Source organism: Zalophus californianus, chromosome 16 (assembly GCF_009762305.2).
Source record: "Zalophus californianus isolate mZalCal1 chromosome 16, mZalCal1.pri.v2, whole genome shotgun sequence".
NCBI classification, from domain to species: Eukaryota; Metazoa; Chordata; class Mammalia; order Carnivora; family Otariidae; genus Zalophus; species Zalophus californianus.
The window spans coordinates 59,705,669-59,725,959 of NC_045610.1; the positions used below are offsets into that span (position 1 = coordinate 59,705,669).

The 20,291-nt window shown below is 57.2% G+C and overlaps 1 protein-coding gene across 4 annotated transcripts in view; it reads right to left on the reverse strand.

Annotated features, from left to right (window-relative positions):
• The window catches only part of RBFOX3 (RNA binding fox-1 homolog 3), a 403,727-nt gene that overhangs the window by 171,088 nt on the left and 212,348 nt on the right, over nucleotides 1-20,291 (reverse strand). For all 4 annotated transcript variants that reach the window (XM_027567998.2, XM_027567999.2, XM_027567995.2 and 1 more), the window contains exon 3: nucleotides 8,219-8,334. The gene's annotated coding sequence lies outside the window, so the exon portion shown is untranslated. The remainder of the gene's footprint in view (nucleotides 1-8,218; nucleotides 8,335-20,291) is intronic.

Consider the following 20,291-nt stretch of genomic DNA (forward strand, 5'->3'; position numbering starts at 1 on the left):
GGCACAGAGGACAAGCCAGTGTTTCACCTGACTGCAGCCTGGAGAGGTCCTGCTGTCACCAGGTGAGTCCTTCATGGAACCTGGCCCATGCTGGGCAGCTTAGGAGGTGTAGAGAGTCACCTCTTCATGTCTCTGCCCCTCAGGCACCCTGGGTGGGGCGTGTGGGGGATGGGCGGGGGGTTGAAGTGGAAGAGGGTGGAGGTCTTCCACGGGGGCTGCAACACCTCCCGACCTGAGGCCACACAGTGTTGACCTTGATGGTGGGAGAGACAGAAGTGAACAGACTGTCCTGGAGGATCGATGAGGGGAGGGGTGGCTGCATGTGAGCAGCAGTGTCCTGCTGACTGCGAGGCTCAGAGGCAGGAGGGCAAATGTCTGTAACTGGAGAGGCTTGTCTGGATTCAGCATTGTTGAAACACTCCCCAGCAGTGGATGTAGCTGGATGCGGGGAGACAGGGCGGGCATGGGAAATGAGCTAATGCATAAAAGGCCACGCCCGGGACCGAGGAGACGATCAGACATGGGGCGGCACCATTCCCAATGCAAGCCCAGGGGGACAGGTCCCAGCCTGCCCGGGCACCATGCTGGACAGCAGCGGGCCCTGTCTCGGGCTGAATCGTGTCCCCCAAACGCACACGGGCAAGCCCTGACCCCCCAGCACTGTGGCGTGTGCCTGGATTTGGGGGCGGGTCTTTAAAGAGGTGATTTAAGTTAAAATGAGGTGATTGTGGGGGGGGGGACCCAAATCCAATGTGACTGGTGTGCTTATAAGAAGAGATCAGGACACACACACGCACAGAGGGACGACCACGTGAAGACAGAGAGCGGACGGCCGTCTGCCTGCCCACAAGAGAGACCTCAGAGGGAACCAGCCCGGCGACCAACTTGACCTTGGTGGTCCAGCCTCTAGGACTGGGAGGAGATCTACTTCCCAGGCAGGGGCTCGGTTATGGCAGCCTGAGCTCAGCCCTGCTTCAGGAGAACCAGGAATCCAGGAGAGATGGGGCATACTGAAAAGAAAACCGGGTGACATCAGTCTAGAACAGGAGACCCGATTCTGCCAAACCGCACCTCTGATTTCGAACAAAAGTATCTTTCGCTTCGTAAACGTGCAATAAAAACTTTCATACCTTGGGGGGAAATCGTGGGGGAGCAGGGAATCCACATGTGGGTGAAATGAGCCTAAAACACGAAGGACGGAAGGATCCCCCAGGGCAGGGGCGTCTGTGGCATCGGTGAGGCTTGCGCTCCGCTGGAGCTGATGGGGGAAGCACTTTGGAGGCGGGTGACGTCGTGGTGCCGCGGTCATGGCTTGCCTCCTGTGAATGACTTCTCTAGGCGTCTTAGTCTCCAGGCCGGCATTCCGGGCTCGGGAGGCAACACCAGAAAGCACCCTCTGACTCAGCACCAGAGAGCTTGGTGGTTGAAGCGGGGACTGATTTTGCTTTTTGTTTCCAGAAGAGACGAATGGGTCTCAGGAGAGCATGGCCTGACATTTCAGCGATTCCTTCCCAGAAAGTCCCACCTTTGTAGCCACACAGCATTTACAGACAGAATCCCACACGGAGGACTCGGGGCTGTTAGGATGAAACATGGCCCCCAAGTCCTGCACTTACTCCTAGAGAACGAACCTCTGTTCCCTGCTGCGGACTCTTGGCACCCTGAGGGCCTCCGGACCGTCTCTTCCTCATCCCGCCCACCGGACACTCAGCCCCAGCGAACAGGTGGTTCTGGCCAGAAGCCACCTCCTTCAGAGGGGAGCCTGCGGGAGCCCTGACAGGCACTCTGGGGTCCCTGCCCACTCAGTTCCCATGGGGTCATTCTGGACCTCTGCTTCCCCGTGTCGTCCATCAGGACGTGGAACCTAGCTGGGTGAGCAGCTAACAGAACACAAAATCTCCCAGCTAATAGAACACAAAATCTCAAAGGGCGACACGGCCCCATGAGCCCCAGCCAAAGTCAGGAGGAAAACTGCCTCCCATGGACGTGTTTATTTTCCCAGACAGAGAGCCTCGAGGATGTGCCTGAAAAGACCGCCCCAAACAGACCGTCATCACCTGCAGCCCTGCCGTCTTAAGGCCTGTGTCTTGCTTGTGTGAGGGTGCGTATGCAAAGTGGGGAAGCAAGTTTCCAAATCCGTTTTGTTTCCATTGTGTCAAGACAGATGAACAGAAACGCACACCTGCGTGGAGCCGCAGGGCTCGCGGGAGCCCCCCGATGTGCTCTGACGGATGGAGGGCAAACGCAGCAGGGCCCATCTGCACGGCAGAGCATCGCTCGGCCTTAAAAAGGAGGGAAATCCTGACACCCACACAGCGTGGAGAACCTGGAGGATGTCAGCCAGACACGGAAGTGTTCCACGCAGGTGAGGTCCCTGGGGTCTCCGTCCAGAGACAGACAGCAGACGGTGGGCCCAGGGGCCGGGGGAGCAGAAGGCAGGGTTCGTGACTAATGGGGACGGAGTTTTGGTTTTACAAGACAGAAGGAGCTCTGGAGGCGGACAGTGGCGGAGACTGCATGCCAGCGTGAATGCGCCTGGTGCCCCGAGCTGCGCACTTACACACAGTTACGGCGCAAAATTTAGTTCTGTGTATTTTACCACAACTAAAAATAATATTTTAATGGCTGGTCCGATGGTAGTGGGTTATCAGAACTTATTAACATTAGCGTCACTAAAGTTGGTATACAACCCTCCACTGCTAAATTGGACTGGCTTAAAAATAAAATCAAATAAAAGATGCAAACATCCACCGAGCTCTCATCCTGCACTGGGCACCATCCCAACCCCTTCACATACGATGGATACTTCCTCCCTCCTGCTGACGGCCTGTCAAGAAGAATGTTCTTATCCCAGTTTACAGACATGAGGCGTAGAGGTTAAGTCACTGCCTGAGATCACTGACCAATAAAAGACAGAGCCAGGGTGCACACTGGGTGCTCCCGGTTCCATTAGGAACCCCATGAATAGGCGCTGGGAGAAGGAGAGAATGATGTCGGATCCCAGACCCCATACACTGTCGAACTTGCTCCGGTCCCTCAAGTGCTTGTTTTGAGGGGACGGAGGAGCTGGGCTGGTGGTAGGCAGGGCACCTTTTAAAGCAAAGTAACTGAATATTAATAAACACACGTCTGAGTGAAGGGTGTTACTCAGGGGCGATGGAAATGTTCGGGAACTAGACAGGAGGTGGTCGTACCACCTAGCAAGGGTGCCAAATGCCACTGAATTGTTTGCTTTAAAGGGTTAATTTTATGTTATATGAATTTTAACTCAATAAATTATTCTAAAAATATACACACTACATATATATTTGTATGTATATGATTGACCAAAACTGCAAATACCATCCAAGTGGTCTGAAACTGAATACAAATACACTGGAAACATTTGCGGATTGTTGGGTATCAGGTTGTATGAACGCACACAAAGGCCTTGCCTGTGGGCACCGTCCCCGTGGCTGGGCCCTGGGTGGAGACGACTCGTCAGGGCAAAGATGCTCTGAGGGGAGCTTACAGCCCTGCGTCATGGACGGTGACACCACCATGCACCCCCGCCCTAGTGCCGAGCCCGTGGATGCTAATTTGCAGGCTGGGATTTGGGATTTTCGGATCTGGTTTTATTAAAAGTCCCCTAAGTCTCTTCTGAGATTTATCCGTCTCATTAAATTGTAAGTTGCATGGCCCAGGGTCACTGACCTCCCTCACCTCGCCAATGGCAACTTCCCTTTATCCTTTAGAGAGAAACGATGGTTTATTCCCCAGTAACGGCTGCTGGGAGCAGGCCACCTAATAAATAGATGTGATTCATGATGAAGGAAATTATCATCGCCTTTCAGCCGACCATGGGGAAAAGCTTCCAAATGTGTGCCGTGCACACGCCTGTGTGTGTGAGCGTGCCTGGGTGTGGGTGTGCATGTGCTGGTGTGGGCACCTGGGAAGGAAGGAAGGCAAGGCAGCAGGAAGCAACCAAATCCACGCATTTGGATATAAATTGGGATCTCATACATATGAGCATGTCTGAATGCCCCGGAGGAGCCCATTTATCAAAGAAGCTCTTTGGAGGGTATGTTTGCAGATTCCTTTGTAGTGTGAATAATCTTCTCCTAATTCCTATTTGGAAAATCAATCTTCTGGTTTCCTGAAGTGTGGCAGAGAGTTTTGGAAACAGGGTCAGAGGCTAATGCCTGTCCTGGTCCTTGGAAGCACACCTGAGGGGCAGTGAATTATGATACCTCTACGCAATGAAGGAATGCTCGGTCGTTAAACACGAGGTGAAAATCCCGCTGAACGTGTGCTCCTGAAGGTACCGTGTAGCAAGAAGGACAGCACCAGGCTAGAGAACAGTGCGTACAGTGCGATCCCATGTCTGCAATGTGCACACAGTGGTTGTTTCTGACACTGGGACTATCCCTTCGTTTTCTTGTCTAGACTGTCTACAAATCTATTGTTTGTGTACTAAGGAAAAGTTGGTTTTAATTTAAAAAGAAAAGCAATAATCCTAGGGAAGGCCTCTAGGCCCTTCCCGCCCCAGGGGAGGAAGACAAACCAAAGGGCCCTCCTTGTTTCCAGCTCTGAGATTCCCTGGAGGCGTGGGCGGCTCGCGGCTGCAGCACTGCGCTCGCCCTGAGGTCCCAAGTCCTGTTCTCCGGCAGGGCTGTGCCCCACCCACCCGTGTCTGCGTGTCTGTAGGAGAACTAAGTTCTTGCACTTGGCTCCTCCCTCACGCCCTTTCTCTTGACAGGTTACGCCCTCACTGTGCGGACACTCCGGGCTTAGGGAGCCAGGGGCCAGCCTGACCACGATGTGGCCCTTGCTCTCAGCCAGCGCCGATTGGGCAGGGCCCCCAGGGGGTCAGGGGTCGGGGCCAGGGCGAGGCCAGCAGGAGGCAGCGCTCTGGTGTTTGTAATTAATCATCACTCACTCCCCCACCCGATGGCGCCTGGGGCGCTCAGTTCAGGAAGGCGAGGCAGACACAGCAGGAGCACACCTGTCCGGCCCAGCAGGTGGACCAGGCACATGAGACCACCGATCCTTGGAAGTGTCACTTTCAGCCCAGTGACAGCAGAACCGGTGGGGCCGGCCCGCAAAGGTCCTGAGTGGCATGCAGCGGCCTCCACCACTGGCTGTGAGCCCTGGGACAAGCCCAGTCCCCTTCTCAGCCAAAAAAGGAAGGAGCCGGTCAAGATGGCCCCCAACCCCCCCCTCCCAGCCTGGACATCCCATGGCGGCCCACGGGTGTGACATCACATGACACAGTGAGTTCCTACTGTGACGGCAGCTGGGCCACAGTGGCACCTTCCTCCTGCTTTCCTCATATTTCGGGTTAGGAAGGGATTTTTAAGACAGAAAGTCCTCGCCAGCCCTCCCCATCTCACGCATGTGCGGGCACACGCACAAATGCCTCTAGAGTGGACTCCAAGCCAAGGACACAGGCAGGCCCCAGTGATGACGCCCTCACTCAGCTTCTCAGGCCCGGGGGACCCCGCCTGGAGGCCCCACTCTCTGTGCTGCACAACCCCTGGTCCGTGGAGGCCCGTCAGGCACGACACCCCACAGCCAGGCCTGCTACGCCCTCGGGAGCACTTCTGTGCTGTGCACACTGAGCAAGGGTCAGAAGCCCCAGAAGGTGTGCATGCCGGTGGCGGCCCCTCCTTTCCTGGCCCCGGAGCCTCATGGGCGGGCGGCGGGGGGGAGGTTAGGCTCAAGCTCAGCGGTGGGTGTGAACACCCCAAGGAGCTACAGGCCTCTTGAGAGAGAGGGGAACACCCCCTCCCCACCAGGCTCCTCTCGCGGACCAGCGGCCCCAGAGCACCAGGGGCCCTGCTGTGGTGTCTGTCACAGGGTGGCCATCAGTTTGCTCCTGCCTTTCATTCATTATTTTTTCTTTGCACCTGACCCCAATTCCCCCACAGAAACAGGTAAGAAGCCCTAAAAATGTCCACCGAATGACCAGAAAAGTGAGACGCGAAGCTGTCCCGACGAGGCTTGCTCTCAGGTTCCTTGTACTCTCCGTGCTGTCCGCTTGTCTGCCCGCCCGGGACAGACTGTAATTAAAGTGGGCTTGCTGGCCACCCCTCCAGCCTGCCCTGATCTGAGCAGAGGGACGCAGCATTTGGAAAAGCTGCCCCATCGGCTCTTTCTGCCTCTTCCCTGGCCGGGCTTCCTCCCACTCGGCCAGTGGGGCTGGGAAGCAGCAGGGCTGGCATGCAGCTCGTCGCTAAATAAACTCCTGGAAGGGCAGGGAGCCTCCACTGGGCCATCATTCAGACTTGAATTCCACCGAGTGGAACTTAAAAAGGACTTTCCACTTGTTCAGCCTGATTTCCCTCTCTGCCCCGGGCAAACAGCCGCCCTCCGAGGACACACGACCAGGGGGCGTGAGCCCAGCGGACCATCCAGGTCGCCTGCTATGGACACCTGCGTCCAGCCCAGGAAGCAGCAGGAGGCTGCCCAGACTCTGCCCTCGTCAACTGTCCCGTCAGAGCAGCGAGGGACAGGCGCACTGCGTAAACCCAGCAACACCCGCGGTCTGGCTTCATTTCACGCGGAGAGATTCTACCCAATGGGGGCTGGACGTTCTGCAGAGAACTTTGTGCGGCGGCCACGTCCCCAGGAGGGAGCCTCAGCTTGGCCACCAGGAGCGGGGTGGCAGGGGCCTTCCTGCGCCACCCCCACCCGAAGGAGCACAAATTCTGGGAGTGAGCCTGCACAGCACCAGGCTGAATAAACAAGACAGGAACAGAACCGTTCCCTGGCCCGAGGGCTCTCTGTCGGGTCAGCTGCAAACCCACCAGCCCAGGTACAGCCGGCACGGCTATGGACAAGGCCAGGTGCTGCCTCGTGCAGTGGACACCCTGGGCTCACCTGTCTTCAGGGAGCTTCCCTGTCCCCTCCCTGCTCTGTTCCCTGGGATGCTACTCTCTTTGTACAGGGAATTCTAACTCAGGGAAGCTATCCTTACTGCAGACTCTGGGAGTGGGGCAAAAGGTGAGAAGAGAGGCATCCTGTTTAGCGACCACCCCAAGGGCCACGTCCCCCACTTCTTTTCCATCCTACAGGTGCCCAAGGTCGCCAGCGAAAACCAATGGAGAGACGGTGCAGGGGGGAAGGGGGGCAGGAGAGCCAAGGATGCCTCCCTGTCTCCTTCAGCCACTGGATGCTCCGAGGCCACACCTGAACCCCCCTTCTGCACCCCCCCCCCGGATGGCAGCTTTTCCCACTTGTGCCTCCACTGTCCAGCTCCTGGGAAGGCTGGAGACTTCTCTGACACTGGTCCTCAGGCCTGTCGGCCAGGCACTGCACCTCTCAACAGAGGAGGACAGGATGGGGTGGAGGGAACCTTGCGCCCCTCTGGGCCCCATCAGCCAGACTCTTGGAGAGTCTGGGAGAGAGTCTGGCCCCAGGCCCTCTTACGGGAGTTTTCTTTTATATTTATTAACCCACTTTCTCTCTTGGCATTCGGAGCCACGAGGAAGCCTCAGCCAAGGCTATTAATAGGCGGAGGCCATCCCTGGGGAGGAGAATGAGCTCATACGTGCAGCACAGGTGCCAAAGCATAATAAAGGTTTCTGAGCCAGTCTAAATATAGGCTTCGGCCATGTTGGGGAGCAGAGGGTGGGCCTCGGGGAGCTGAGCACCATCTGCCCTGTTGCCCCCCATCTCTACTCCTTGGGCAGAGCTTCTGGCAACCTGTACCAGAGCTGGGCCGTGCTGGGAAGAGACCTGGCTGTCATGTGAAGCCTCCACTCCAGGTCAGACCTGGTGGGAGACGCCAAGGAAGGGATTTGCAAAATGGCATGCAATATGAATGACTCCTGTAAACAGAGTTTAATAAAAAGGCAGTGAGGGAATTTATGGGCAACCCAAGGATGATTAAAATTATTTATCTACTTACCTCCCTTGCCAGCTGATCAGTCTATTAATTATCTATTATACACTCACTGATTTGCATTTTAGTGATGAGACTGAGTAAGAGCAGGTGAAAAACACGGACGGGTTCAGGAACCAAGTAGTGGGGGGCAGGGGGGAACCTTCTCTCTACCTACCACAGCTCCCCCAGCTGACGCCGCGACACCACATTGCGGATACTGCCACCCAGAGCTGGGAGCTGCCCCGGCCCCCGGCCCACACCCTGGCCCCCGAGTGCCCCCCCACCCCGAGAAGCCCCAGCCCACGAACCAGCTCCAGGGGAGCAGAAAGTGCAATGTGAAGGGGCACGCACCTGTTTGCCAATGGACGGACGGACGGCTCCTGGGACAGGTTCCTGGCTGCAGGGGCCTGCAGACCAGCTCAAGGGAAAGTCTGGCAGGATCTTCCTTTGGCCGTTCTGACTTAATACTGCATTGAGAAAGAAAACACGAGAACAAAACCATTTTCAATCTCTGAACATCTGGAGTGCATCAGACGCACGCTCTCCCGCGCTCTTGATTAAAAATATCACAGGACAGAGCGTCATGGGAACAGCATCTTTTGAACGCTGCAGCCGAGGAAGCTTCGGGCTGGGAGAAGTTGTAACGAAGCATCCCTGCTCGCACCTCGAGGCTCCCAGCCACTCGCTGCTGTCCTGCAGTGAGACGCACAGTATCAGACCGGGCCCCAGGACCTGGGGGGGGGGGGGGCGTGGCCCGTGGGGTCTGGCTGAAAACAAGCACAGGGACGGCAGGATGGCCCGTGTCACCTGTCCCCAGCACCGGCCCCAGCGCTCCTCTGTAGTCAACAGAGCCTTGCTGGGAACAGGTCACCAGCATCACCCCCATTACCCGTCTGGGTTCCCCAGTACTGAGCCAGAGTCCGGGGGTGTGGGGCTGACCAGGACCTGCAGTCCCCACAGACCTTGCAGAGTTTATCTATGTTTAACCTCGTTCATCAAAACCTGAGCCAGCCAATTCCTTAAAACAAATCTCTTCTCTTTACCTACCCATGCATCCACCTATCATTCATCCATCCATCCATCCATCACCTATCTCTCTCTCTGTATCTCTCTATAGGTATAGATAGGTAGATCAGTAGATAGCCAGCTAGCTCCTACTGGTTCTGTTTCTCTGGAGAACCATGGCTGATTCAGCACCACTGGGGCCTCTCTGGATTGCACTTCTGGAGGAGCTGGGCCCTTCGATGGCACAGAAGGCACAGAGGAGGCAGTGAGGGGCTGGCCATCTCTGGGGAGCAAGGACTACGGGGTCATGAGCCCCGGGACGCATTGGCCCCAAGTCCCAGCCCAGCACCAGCTTCCTCTCGAGCCTCAGATCCACCCCTGCAGCCAGAGCGGCACTCCCCGACATTTGCGGGACAGTTGTCTCCACGCCCTGTCCTCTATGCCCCGCCCCACCCCCACCCCCAACTGGCTTCTCAGTCCCGATGATGTACCAATAACCGCAAAGCAAATGCCACAGTTAGCACTGCTACCGTACTGTGACTGACCGTTTTCAGAATCGACTCGCAGGGTTCTGTGTGTGCAGTGAGGTGGGGCCGTGTCCCTGAAGCCAAGGCAGACCCCAGGAATTAGGCACCCCGGGAAAAGTCCCAGAGACAAAGAAGGAGTGCAGGAGAGAACCGAGCAGATCTTTAAGAAGGGGGACTGGAGATGCTCAGTGATACAGAGAACAAGGCGGATTGAGCAGCATCCTGAGTCCAGGCTGGGTGACGAAGACACCAAAAGGCTCAGCCCGAGCACCTCTGCCAGGGACAGGGCTCGGCGGGCAGGGGGTGGACCACCCCCCGGAGGGCAGGGGCAATGGCAGCTGGCTCTCGGGTGACAGGACTCTTCCCGGGATGGGGACATGCCGCCCGTCCCAAGCAGCTCGCCAGGCTCAGGCCAGGAAACCCTCCAGCTCATGAACTTGAGATTTTATTGGCTTAATAAACAGAGTCGTTGCCGCTGCCGGTTCTCCTCGAGCCCAAGTAGGAGCACAGGCGAGGGTGGGTGTGCTCTGCTCCTGCTCCAGACTCGCTTGGGGAGGACCGGGCAGCAGGAGGGACAGGCTGGGGGCTTAGGACAATAAAAGCTCCCAGAACGTTCTTCCAGTGACCCTGGATGCAAACAACTATGCGCTGGCACACGCTGGACCTGAGCCCAGGGAACCCGGCAGGGGGTGGCTTGTGACTGCCACCCTGTCCTTGCCCTTGTGTGGTGAGCCGCTGGGTGACTTGGTTTCCCCATCTGCAACGTGAGCTCTTTCATGGCTACAGCCCTCTTGCACAGCCCCAGGAAACCCCTCCGGAGCCCACTGTGGCAGGATCCTCGAGGGGGTAAGGTGGGTGTTCTCGCCCCAGGGGCTGGTTCAGCAAAGTGCCAGAGAGGGGACCCGAGCCTAGGTCTTGAGCCCAGCAGATGCCCCCAGACCAGGGGGCGCCCCTGCCCGTTCTCCCACATCCAGGAGCTACCCCGTGGCCAAATGTGAGTACCTCCAGCCTCGCTGCTAGTTGCCAGAGGTGAGGGGTTCCCACATTGCTTCCGGACCCCTAGTCCTGCCAGGACAGGCTGAGGGCTCAGACAGCCATGGAGCCTCGGAGGGCAGCAAGGGATCATGCCCCAAACACGACTGCTCAGCCTTCCACCACGGAGCCTGTGGGTCAGGATCGCTCGTGAAGTGGGGTCCATGCAATGGGGGCCCAACAAGAAAGTCCAAACACTGGTGAATGGTTTTCTTCCCCTCCCCCTCCCCCCTTCTCTCTTTCTCACAAGTACACGGGTTTCCCTTCTTGCCCTAAATCTTCCCGAGGTACAGACTACTTTCCCAAGCAGGAGAGTCCAGCCTGCACACGGACGAAAGACACACAGGAGCCGGGGAATCAGATGTGGCCGGCTGCCATCCTTCTGTGCCCACGTGGACACGTGTGGACACACATGGACAAAGCGGCCATCTCTGGGCCAGTGAGGACAGCAGTGGCACAGGTAGGTCCCAGACACGTCAGAGAGCCAGGGCCAGGATCTGGAACCTTCTGAGACCCAGCCACTCAGGGCCAGGTGTACACATGTCTCCCAGGTACGAGGAGACAGGCTCCAAGACCCGCTCGGCGGCATTCTCTGCATTATTGACGCTTTGCCAACAACCAAGGATCCACCAAGGAAAGGGCGGATGAAGACAAAGTGGCCGAGTCCTAAGGCAGGTTTCCATGCAGCAGAGAAAGAGAACGGATCGCAAACATACGTTAGTGGGAAGGAGCCACGGACACTCAACGCTGGATGAATAAAGCAGTTTCCAGAAAGATGTCACATATGTGTACTTTAAAACGATCCAGTTACTATTCACAGTCATGTGTGTATAAATGCTTTTTTCAAGGGACCAAAGTAGCAGACGTCGGATCCATGTGTGTGTGTCGGAGGGCAGGGGTGAGGCTGGGAGCGGTCAGAGGGGCCCTGACCTGTCTGCCCCACTTCCTTTCTTTTTGAAAAAGATAATGCAGTATAGCTACATGTTAACCATTTAATTACAGGTGTAGGAACAGAGATAATTTATTATATTTTGCCTTAATGACCAAAATTCTCCAAATTTTCTTTGAGGTGACTGTGGCTGGACTGTGAGCCCCTCGAGGGAGCAGGAGACCCTGATGACACAGAAGTGGCATGCAGCCTGCAGCCCAGTCCTTACACACTCCGCTCTCACAGAGTTGCCGGCAGCCCAGAGGGAGGACAGGTGCACGGGTAGCAGCACCATTCTGGAAGGAACCAGACCATCCCCTGACACCCTCCCTCCATTGAAAGGGCCACGAACTAGTCTAGAATCGTTTCTTCAACTGCCCACGGAGGTTTTCCTTACAAACAACCAGCCTGAGCAGACGGGAAGTCTGGTTTGCGTTCCAGTCGAGGACCGGGGCATGGGGTGGGAACCATGCACTGGAACATTCTAGACGCTAGACCACCGGCGCTCCCCTGGATGAAATGCAAGGGAAAGGCACAGTGCCCTGGGGCCCCAGGCAGTGATCTTCTGAGCAAAGCTTCCCCACACTGAGTCAGATGCCAGGAAGTTCTGGGAGTGGAAACGGCTTTCCCTGCCCCTGGCCAGCAGACATCTTCAAGCAGACAAGGCATCAGCCCACCACTCGTTTCCCCCAGCTGATGGGACTGTGGTTCTGCCACAGGCAGCTGACTCTTAGGTGCCTCGCGGGGGGTCTCTGGAGATGCTAGAGACAGGACCCTGCATGGCCAGAAACTCGTTCAAGGCAATTTCCCCCCAGAGCCACCCTCCGCCATCTACAGGGTGGCACTTTCTCCTATACGCAGGTCCTGCGTGGCTGGCTCACCTTCTCGAGCATGCCGTGGAGGGCAGATGTGCACCCAGCTCAAGCGTGCCACCGAGGGCAGATGTGTGCCCAGTCAGAGTGCCGCGGAGGACAGATGTGTGCCTGGCTTTGGTTTTGATCTCACACGGTTACACGTTCCGTGTTACAAGCTAATAAAAGCCGCATGATCAAATTCCAGGTCATTAGTCAAGGAAAGGGACCCCTCTGTGGTCGACAGCGACAGTTTCAAACCAATTAAAATAAGCCTGCCGTTTCTGCGGGCTGCCGTGTGCCCGCCACCCCGGAGGTCTCTGAGGGCCCATGCGCGCAATGAGCAAGATGCACGAAATGTTAATGGGGACGTTAAATGCCATGACGAGGGGATTCTGGTAAATAAGGCCACTCAGAAGAGGCTAGGGGGAGACGTCTCCTGAGCTAACCCTGGAGGAAACTTCAATAAAAATGAGATTGGATTGAAAACAATGCACTCTGCAAGGGATGGGTCTGCTGGTAGAGCTGGGAGGTCGTTGCGGGAGGACAGTGATTTCATTTCCTATTTCCCTTTGCAGGCGTGTGTGCCCCCTGCCGCTGCTAGGGCCCACAACACCCACTGAGCGGGCTGGGAGGACTGGGGTGGAGTTCGCCAAAGACACGCTGGAGCGGGCTGGGGGTGGTGCTAAGAGGACGGGGGTGGGGTTCGCAGTGCTGGAGGATCGGGGGGCCGGGACAGAAGCAGGGGTGCTGGGGCTGAGAAGGTGCACAGGGCTCCCCGAGGACATGGCTGTGTGCGGAGTTCACAGTTGTCTGCTGGGTCCTGTTTCGGGAAGATCGAATGTCACCCGTGAAACAAATGGATGAGGTTTTGAGAGAACACGGCCCAGCGCCCAGGTCGGTGCTTAGCTGGAGCCCCGTGAGCAGGCTCTTGCCAGGGCTGTGTAGCTCTGTGTAGACTCAGCCCCAGCAGTGGGCAGCTCCACTGGACCAAGGCTGTAGCTGCTTCCTTTGCTCCCAGCCAGGACGGCCCCCCCCGCCCCCCCACCCCCACTCACAGTTCTGCCCCAAGCAAGGGAAAGGAAAAGAAGGCACGGGGCCAGAGGGAATGCAGCGAGGCAGGGCTTGGAGGCCTGGACTTCCCAGCCTGGGGGCTCTTCCTCACACAGCCCCCACCTCCAAGGCCACCATGGCCCCCATCCCTGCGCACCTGCTTCCATCAGTCGAACTTTACAACCAAAATAGTAAACCCTCTCCCAGCTAGGCTTGCCAGATTCAGCAAAGAGAACCACCGGATGCTTAGTTGAATTAGAAATTTCAGATAAACAACAAAAGATGTTTTATGTTTTTTAGTGTAAGTATGTATCATGCAATATCATCCATCCCTGGATGGACTTCCACTGCCGATTATTCATGGTTTATCTAGAATTAGAATTTAACCAGGCACCCTGTATTTTTACTTGGCAACCCTAGGGGTCCGATTGCTCAGCATAAACACACGAACACACATAGCCACACACACAGACACACACACACAGCCACACACACACACACACACACATCTTCGGTCCGATTGCTCAGCATAAACACACGAACACACACAGACACACACACACACACACACACACACACACACACACACACACACACACACACACACACACACACACACACATCCTTCAAAGAAAAGAAAGGAGCTGACGCTTCGGGAAGCCTGACTGGAGGCCTGGCGCTTCCCCTCACTCCCTCCTTGAGACCCTCCGGCCCCCCATCTCTCCCACTGTGGCCCCCATCACGCAGACAGAGAGACTGGGGCTCCTGGTTGTCGCCTGTCAAAGGCCGCATGGTCAGCACACAGCCTGGCTGAAAGGTAGACCCGGGTCTTTCCTGTTCCAAAGTCTGCACTCTTTCCACCAAACCAGACCCAATGCATCACATCTTAGATGTTTATTTCCCAACGAAATGGCCATAAGGAAGTTCATCTTGATTCTGTAGTCAAGACAGTGGACAGTGTTTGAGGCCCGGGCCCAGGTCCACGCCAACTTCGGAACAAGAGGCTGTGGAGTCAGGGGACGAAGGCCTCTGGTCGGGGCTCAGCTGGGAGTGTGCGTGAGCGCGCTGGGCTTCCATTCACAGGGCTGGCAGTTCAGGTCCACCCCGCAGAGCTCTGCTGATGATCATGTCCTGAGCAAGCATGGAAAGCAAGGTGGTGTGTGTGGCAGGGTATTCTTGAAAACATGCCTTTTCTCTCCTGGACATCTAGAAGGGGACAGTATTTGTGCCTTTTTGGGCCAAAAAGGTAGACCCGAGATTGTCTGTAAACTGGCCAGGTGTCCCTGGCCTTTGATAACCCCTCACTGACTAGTTGCTACTCAGACAGTAGGCAGTTTAGACACTTGCTACATTAGAATTGCAATCTTAAGGGAAAAAAAATCACAATCTTTGAGGAGGCCAAGGCAAGTCCCAGGGTGACACGTCTCACCTACGTGGGCCACCCTCTTGGCGGGAAAGGAGACTGGATCTGCCCTTTACGTGGTAGGACTGTCGTCACGCCAGACACTAACCTCCGTGTCTTTAGTGGTTTCATGATCGTTCCATGGATGGTAGTTACACTTACTGCTGTGTCATTTCTAGAAATGTCATTTTTCCCTCCTCTTCCCCAGTCTCACGGAAGGGACAACCTCCCGCACATCATTCGTCGGTCAGTCTTCATCCTGTGGCCCCCTTGCTGGCTGTTGGCAACGTTTGTGAGTAGACAGGACCTCCCGAGTGCGGTCAGCCGGAGCCCCTGCCTGGACGGCCAGTGGGGATCGGGGTGACCCAGCTGTCAGCTGCTGACCCAACGGCCACATAGACACTGCCTGGATTGAGGAAGCCAAAGGGAGGGGAGGAGGCTCGTGGGGGTCACCCAAAACTCTGACAGAGGGCAGCACCTGTCCACTGTCAGAATCCAGAAGCAAAAGTGCGGACCATAAATGAGACGGGGAGGTCTGCTAAGCAAACGACAGTGAACGCCCGCTATCCCCATAACCTCACCTCCACCTCCCCGTGCTCTTGGTGATGCAGTCTGAGCGTGAGCGTCGTGATGTTTTCATTATCTGCCTGACGGGGTTTTATTGGAGAAATCTGTGCCAAGAGTTGCACTTTGAAACTTCCCGTGTGAGGAGGGAAGGTGTGGCGGGGGGAGGGCATGGGGGGGCCGGGGGAGGGGAGCTGCTGCTGGATGTTGGCTCTTCTGGAGACAGCCCACTGTAAGGGGCGGATTCAATTACAGTCAGATTGTTGTTTTTAGGTGACCTCCTTCCCAGATTGCTTTTCCTTGTGTTTCTTTTCTGCCACGAAGTTTTGACATATTGGAGCCAGGAAGGGAGAGAAGTCACACCGTGTCACCCAAAAGAGGAGGGAGCCCCGGGGCCCAGCAGCAGAAGGGAAGGGGAGAACCAGTGGGGGTGAGGAAGAAGCGCAGGAGAGGCTCTCCCTGGGGGCAGAGATGGACCGGTCCACCCCCCGCCCCCGCCAAACCCAGGCCAGCCCGGCTGAGCAGCGATTGCCCTGGACCCCTCTGCCCAGTTTCTGGGCACAATGCTGAAGATTTGCTCACTGAGGGACTGAGAGAGTCCCCTCCGAGAGCAGCCTGGGCTGGCGGGGGGTGTCCTGTGGTGCTGGGCCATCCGGGTGGCCAGTGACTCCTGAGACGCAGTCAGCTTCCTGAAGGCTGTGGTGGGCCTCCTTCCTGACCACTGCAAGTGTGGCTGCTGGAAGGCGTGCCTGGGATTCCCTCCCGCACCCGTCCCTCCCGGTGCTGACTCCAGCCCCTCGTCTGGGACCTGGCAGGACAAGGAGGGCACTGCTGGAAGCCCAGCCCATCACCGGGGCCAGCACCCCGGCCCCAGGCAGGGCCCTGTGTGCCTCGGTTGCCCAGCAGCACCCAGATCTTCCTGCTTGAAGAACAGACTTCTGATGCTTGTCCAGTCCCTTCTCCTGCCTTCAGGCGGGACCCTCTTTGTCCTCGGTTACGAGAACTCCTGCTATTTTTAAACACTTCCCAGCAAGGAGCTGTCCACGCCCTGCCTCTCTTGGCAAACCTTTCACATATTTAAGCACCCTCGCTGCCAGGAAGAGTCCTTCCTCTGATCTATCCTAAATCCTTTGCGACGAGCCAGGAGTTCATTCCCCACATCCTGCCGTCAGTGGGTTTGGAAGACGGCTGCTTGTCGCCCTGCATGGAGCTGCCAACAGAGCCTTCGACATAAAAAATATCGTGCCTCGCAGCTGCGACCTCCAGCCGCCCATTCTGTGGGTGTGCGTCTCTCCCTCTAAAACCTTGGGGCGGGATTGCTACTGCATGCAGCAGAAGAGGCTCTGAGGACCCGCCCATTCTCTGGACCACAGTCCAGCTCCAGCCGTCACGAACAGCTAAGCGGAAAACGTACTCTTCAGGCTCCTGGGAAGCCACTTCTCCACGCCTTCAGAGCATCGGGTGCATTCTCCCCTTCCAGCACAGTGGCTCCGAAATGTACCCAGTGGTGCAGCTGGGGGAGGCCATGTCCAGATGCCCTAGGGTCCCAGGGCAGGGAACCCCCACCGGCCAGCAGTGCCCACGGCCAATAGCCACATGTCATGAAACTCTGCTCACTGATTTGAATGATGACCTTTGTTTTCCAGATTCAAATGGGCTGAAAACCCAGGTGGGGTTTGAAATCGTACTGCACTCGAAGGAGCCACTGGGCCCAGGGCAGAGATGGACCCCAGATTCCCCTCTGCAAAGGTCCAGTGACCTTGGAGGCCCCACGCTCTGTCCTCCTGGTGTGAAATGCCAACTCCTCAATGTCAGGGACAGAAAGCAAACAAAAAGCCAGGACGCTCTCTTGCTACTGCAGCAGGTTTTAGGGTGGGCCACACCACAGACCCCTGCCTCCTCCAGACCCCGTCCTGCCGCACCCAGTCGGCTGAGCGGGACACACCGGTGCTTCGAGGCGCCAGGCTGTGTGTGGGCTCAACTGTAGCCCTCGTCCTCAGAGAAGGAAAGCCAGAGGTAGGGGAGGGCAAGAAGGAGCCGAGAAGGAAGAACAGAGCTACTGAGCGCTTACCAAGCGCAGGGGGGGACACGGGCATATGGCACAAAGGCAGAATCGTGAGCCTGACCCGAAGGAATCTATATTCTAACTCAGGAGCTAAAAACTTACCTTCTGCGACTTGTTCTCAACTTTACATGCATGTCTCTGATTATTTTGAAAAGTGCAAAAGGTGGCACAAAAAACTGTTGGGGTAAGGAGAGGACTGGGTTCAGAGGGAGAGATTACAGGGGTAGGCTGGCAAGGGCGGGATCCGAGCCGCGCTCTGGAAACAGCGATGGGGGCAGGGGCAGAACAAGGGGAGCACGCCCACCACAGAAGGGAGGGAGAGCATCTGCGAGCAGCCTGGTGGTAGAGCGGAGGCAAGGAGGTTATGGTCTCCCCGAGACCGTAATGCTGAAGGGCTGGGAAGAACGTGCCAAGCCATTAAATGAGATGGCATAGGCAGCGTGCCCAGGCAAGGCTCCCAGCACAGAGCCCTTAATAAAAGTTAGTTCGCCTCCTCTCTCTTGCCCACGTGGAGTGCACCCGATGGGGGGCCGTGGGTAGAAGAGACGAGGGCCTGGCTTCTAAGAGGAACTTGGTTTCCTGGGAAGGATGAAGCGTGTGTCATACAGCATGTGAAGGTGCTGGCCGCTGAGCGTGACGCCCCAGGGTTGGGGTGGAGAGGAGATGCACGCCGGTACCCAGCCGCCGAGACAGGGCATCCTACACAGGGCCCAAGGTGGGTGAAGCCCCCAACTGCACCTGCGTGCACACACACGTGTCTCCTGGAGACAGAGCATTCAGAGTTGTCTAGGGGGTCCCTCTCCTGGAAGACCCTCCCCACCTCTAGCGCCAACTGTATACGCAGCTCAGCTGCGAAGCCCCCACAGAGGCACTGGGTGTGGATAGCCAGCCCCACACTCACTGTCACAGGTGTCTGTCTGCAGGTAAGAACCCCTGAGGGTGGCTAGAGGGAGGGAGGGAGGGAGGGCAACCTGAGTTCGGTTTCCCGCAATCCCTTTCCTAGATGGGGGCTCAGGTCCCTCACCCTCAGTTATGCCCCGATCCCCTTGTCACTGGGATTAGAAATAACGTGTGTGGAAGGCACACAGCACAGGTACGTAAAAAGGTCTGCTGTGGGGGCGCCTGGGTGGCTCAGTCGTTGAGCATCTGCCTTCGGCTCAGGTCATGATCCCGGGGTCCTGGGATCGACCCCCGCATCGGGCTCCCTGCTCGGCGGGAAGCCCGCTTCTCCCTCTCCCACTCCCCCTGCTTGTGTTCCCTCTCTCGCTGTCTCTCTCTCTCTCTCTCTCTCTCTGTCAAATAAATAAATAAAATCTTAAAAAAAAAAAAAAAAAAAAGAAGGTCTGCTGTTGTTTTCTGTGATAGGCAGGTCTCGGTGAGAGAGAGAGCGGGCCGGGATGTCCTGAAGCGGCTCCATGGGTGCGGAGGGTCAATTTCTAGGAACCAGCGTGTCTTGGTGTTTGTGTTCAGTCACTGCTACTGCAGATGGATGCTCTCCCATGCTCACCGCGGGCCCCAGGGCAGTTTCCCCTGGGACGGAGACACGAGGGCTGCTTGGCAGGCGTCAACCAGGTGGTGAACTGGGTTCCGAAGCTCCACTTCCCTAATCTAGTTCGCTGGGGGCCGGGGAGGGCAGCACACTCTGCAGCTAGGAGAAGGGCGTGTGGCCACCGCACCTGCCAGCCCACCTGGACGCCCCTGCCAAGCCTCCCCGCCGCGGGCAGTTCACTCCTCACTGTCCTCCTGCGCTCCAGGCTGCCAGATGGCAGAGGCCGTCCCCCGGCTCAGTGCTTTCCTGCACCCACCAGAGATGGTGGTTTGCGGAGAGCTGGCGAGAGAGGCGTGCTGTGCCCGTGGCTGGCAGTGCACGGAGCGCTGCACCCACGCGAGCCCAAGCGAGCCTCCGTCAGCACACAGACGCAGGCTGAGAAGGGAGACTAATGGTTTAGACGGCCGGTTTGCATCCAGGCTATATGCAAATCTTCAGGTGCCCATTTTGAGGAGGGCTTGAATCGCTCAAGTGCGTTCGAGGGAGGTTGCAGGGGGAGCCCAGCTTTCACTGGACCCCTCATGGGGGGGTGGGTGGGACATGGCTTGCTTGTCACACAGCTCACCCTCATCCCCTACACCTCCCACCTACCAGGCGTTGGTAGGAGGGTCAGGCCCAGGACTGACGGGTGGTGGGCAGCATTCCTGGGTCCCTCTCAGGACCACCCTACAGGGACTTGGAAGAAGCTGGCTTTGGGGGCCCCTGCGGCCGTGACACCCAGGAGGCAGCAGCAGACTTCCTCTGCTTCCAGAGTGATCCGCCATGGGCCAGTGGCGGCCCTGGAGCTGGCTGACATCTGGTAAATGAGTGGAGGGCACGGCTTTAGCTTCCAGGGCACGCACGCTTTGCTCCAGGGGGACCCCGGGGGCTTGAAGAAGCCTCCGAGGTGAACTCCATTTCCAAGGGTTAGTGAGAAGGCACAGCCGGCACCAGGCTTTCTCCTTGGCAGCTCCCATTTCTTGGGGGAAGAGCGTGTGCTTTGCCTCCTGTCTTCTTGAAGGCAGCCCGTCCGGGGAGCACTTCTGTGGATGAACCTGCAGGTGTTTGCCTGTGACCCCTGGCTCTGCTGCTCTGAACACCTCCCCCATCTGCAGTTCAGAGGAGCCCGTTTCTGGGAGGAGGGCGGGAGGCCCCGGGAGTGGGGGTGTGAAGCGGGGGAGCAGGCAACCTTCCTACCACAGCGCAGCGATAACACGCCACCCGGTGGAGCGAGGCCTGCACCTGTAGGAGGCAGCCTCTCATTCAGCACCGTCTAAGCCCAGCCTCACCTCCTCTGCCTCCGGACAGGGAGAGAAGAGAGGGGAAGGCCAGGCGGCCATGAAGTGCTGCCCACACAGGCCAAGGTGGGGTAACAGTTCCCAGGGACTGCCCTCTCTCTGTGTTTTATGCAGAGAGAGAGGATGGGCCGGAGAGGGGAAGGCTCCCCGTGTATCAAAGAAGATCTGTAG